At 43.2% G+C, this 3,368-nt stretch overlaps 1 pseudogene; it reads left to right on the top strand.

Annotated features, from left to right (window-relative positions):
* Positions 1–297: 297 nt before the first annotated feature.
* On the top strand, positions 298–2,461 carry LOC148018956 (cytochrome P450 CYP94D108 pseudogene; annotated as a pseudogene).
* The last annotated feature ends 907 nt before the right edge of the window (positions 2,462–3,368 follow it).

Below are 3,368 nucleotides of genomic sequence, written 5' to 3'. Positions count from 1 at the left end.
TTCAAACCTTGCACCTTGCATCTCCCCATGCATAATAAAATATTAGATTGAGTAGCCTAGTCATTCTTCTTAAATTTCCTACAATATAATAAAATATATATATTTGCGTCGCCGTCCAATATAATCATTTTCAAGAATTTTATTTTTTGTGTAAATAATTTTTAACTGTGTGCCATATTTTTTTAAGAAAAAGGTAAAATTGCCTGTAGTGATTTTCCTTAATTTTATTATCATTTTAAATTGAAAAATTTAAACATTGTAATTTAGCAGCAAACGGCGGAATATATTTGTATCGCACTCGTTCATAGTACCGATGTTCTCCGAGCATGCTTCCATGGAGGCGCTAGACCCGATCATCAACAGTCACGGGCCCGCCCCCTTCGCCATAGCCGCGCTTTCAATCATGGCCTCTGTGCTCGTGCTCTCATACCTGGCGTGGAAGCATCACCCAAGCTATGGCGCAAACCCTGGCCTCCCTTCCTTCCCTTTGATCGGATGCCTGCCCCTCATCTTCCTCAACCGGCACCGCTTCTACGATTGGACCAGCGACGTTCTCAACCGCACTGCGCCGTCCCTCACTGTCCGCGTCCCCATCGGCAGCAGTGTCGGCATCGCCACCGCGAACCCGGCCAACGTCCAGCACATCCTTAAGACCGCCTTCGAGTCTTACCCTAAAGGCCCCGACCTGTACCTGCACTTCTCAGACCTCCTCGGCAATGGCATCTTCAACTGCGATGGCCCTCTCTGGCGCCTCCAGCGCAAGGTCGCCAGCCGCGAATTCACCTCCAATTCCCTGAGGGATTTTGTTCTGGAGATCGCCGAGTGCGAGATCTGTGATCATCTCCTCCCGGCTCTGCAATCCGCATGCAAGGATGGCCACACAGTCGACCTGCAAGCGCTCCTCATGCAGTTCACTTTTGACACCATATGCCAGGTGACCTTCGGTGCAAGTTCTAGATGTTTGGGAAGCACAGCAGAGCGTAATTTGGATGGTCAGGGTTGCAATTTAATCAGTTCAGACCAATCTGCTACTGGGAGCTTCTCATTAGACGGTCCTGAGGATGATAATGATGATGGCATCAAGCTGGCTAAAGACTTCCAGCAGGCCTTTGATGTTGCCCTTAAGGTTACAGCAGATAGGTTCCTGACTCCAATTTCTGTGTGGACACTCAAGAGAGCACTCAAGATTGGAACTGAGAAGAAACTGCTTGATGCCTTGAAAGTGGTGGACAAATTTGCGTCTAAGGTTATTGAGAAACGCAAGAGAGATTTGCAGCAGGCAGACAAAAGCACACATCAGCCCAAGGATCTGTTATCGCGATTCATCAAGCTCTCAAACATGGATGCGGGTAGCGACACCTTGCTAGATGGAGGAGCATTGGGGAACACAAGAGAATCTCAACAGTCACAGATTTTAACAGACAAGCTGCTGAAGGACATCCTGCTAAGTTTCCTGCTTGCTGGCAGGGAAAGTGTGGCATCTGGAGTGACCTTCCTCATGTGGCATTTAATGTGCCATCCCAAAGCGGAGAAAGATCTGCGTGCAGAGCTCACTGAAATCATACGCTCACGTGATGCATCAATGGCAAATGTGAGGACCTTCACTTTTGATGAGCTGAGAAAAATGAACTATCTGCATGCAGCTTTGTCAGAATCCATGAGGCTTTACCCTCCTGCTCCATCTGACCCCAAGTATGCATTGCAAGATGACATTCTCCCAGATGGAACGAAGGTCCGCAAGGGCTATCAGGTGTCGTACAATGTGTTTGCAATGGGCAGGGCAGAGCAGATATGGGGTCCAGATTGCAGGGATTTTAAACCTGAGAGATGGTTGGGAGAAGATGGTCAATTTGTTGCAGAAAGTCCTTTCAAGTACCCTGTTTTCCAAGCTGGCCCCAGAATCTGCTTGGGCAAGGACTTTGCCTACATTCAGATGAAGCTGCTGGTTGCTTCTCTGGTTCAAGAGTTTGAGTTCTGTACTAGTCTTGACTTCAAGCCACAACTATCATTTGGGGTGAACTTGAGCATGGTGCATGGACTGCCAGTTACTTTGGAGCAGAGGCATGCTTGCATTGTGAGGTAATTGCTAGTTCTCTGTATTTTGTTGGACATGCAGGGTTGAGGCCAATCTAGTGACATCCGAGGGGCTAATTTGGTGGCATCCAGAGGGCTCCCATTACCTCTCTTTAGCAACAGAAATTAGCATCTTTCCATGCTCCTTTCCAATGTAATCGTCAAGCCCATGCTATTAGCATAGTTCAGCAATTAGAGCCCACAATATAGTACCAAATTGGGATCGACTCAATGACACTAAGGGACCGATAGTTTGGGTCTTTTATAAGTTGATGATGCTATAATCACATATAATGAAGAGAACTATTTTCCGTAGAATAACCACTTAAATTGGGTATGTTGTTATTTTTGTAATGGGGATGTTGGTAAATGGCATTTCTGTCCTAGTTTCATGTCAAAGTTGACACCAAATCAAGGCTTCTCAAGCCTAAGAGAGTAGGAATCAAGATGATGAATGAATGTCTTCCCCATTCAATATTTGAAAGTATGAAGATTTTGGTTGGGTCACACACACACACACAAACACACACACACATTTAATATTATATGATAATTAATATTAGATATATGTACGATAAACATCATACGAGAATATATAATGTTATATGATAATACGTAATATTAGATTATCTTAATCGGAGATCAGAGAGATCCATGTCTTTAATTGAAAAATCAATTAATCCATCTACGTCGAGCTAGAACCACTGACTGTTAGATTGTATCTTGCAATCGTGTGAGGGTTAAAAAAAAAAAAAGAATTATCTTGCAATCATGTGAGGGTTTTTTATTTTAAATTTGAATTATCTCGCACCTATGCAAAAGGGGCGTTTTGGGAAAGGTTTTTTTTTTCTTTGAAAATATTAAGTAATCTTGTGTGGAAGGGGGGTTGTATTTCTTTAAACAAAATCAATTATCCCATGTCCACGTGAGGAAGAGTATATATATATATATATATATATAGAGAGAGAGAGAGAGAGAGAGAGAGAGAGAGAGAGAGAGAGAGAATAATCATGTGTGCAGGTGAGGGGGTTTTACAAATTTTACAATTATTTTAAAAAAATGTATTATCTAGCACCCCATGTGGTGCAAAGGGAGGGGGGGGGGGGTGTTTTTAATTTCTTTAAAAATTTTAAATTATTATGTGTGAGGCACTTGTTTGAAAGAGGAGTTTTGGGTGTTGGGGGGGTAATTTCTTTCAAAAAATTGAGATTATCCCGCACTTGTGTGAAGATGGGTGAGGTAATCTCTTTAAAAAGTTAATTATCCTAGACCCATGCTTTACGTGCTAGGCTCAT

This window comes from Lygodium microphyllum, chromosome 20 (assembly GCF_053477565.2).
Source record: "Lygodium microphyllum isolate KBCC chromosome 20, Lygodium_microphyllum_v1.1.10, whole genome shotgun sequence".
In the NCBI taxonomy this organism is placed as follows: Eukaryota; Viridiplantae; Streptophyta; class Polypodiopsida; order Schizaeales; family Lygodiaceae; genus Lygodium; species Lygodium microphyllum.
This window is presented reverse-complemented; position numbering and strand designations above follow the sequence as displayed.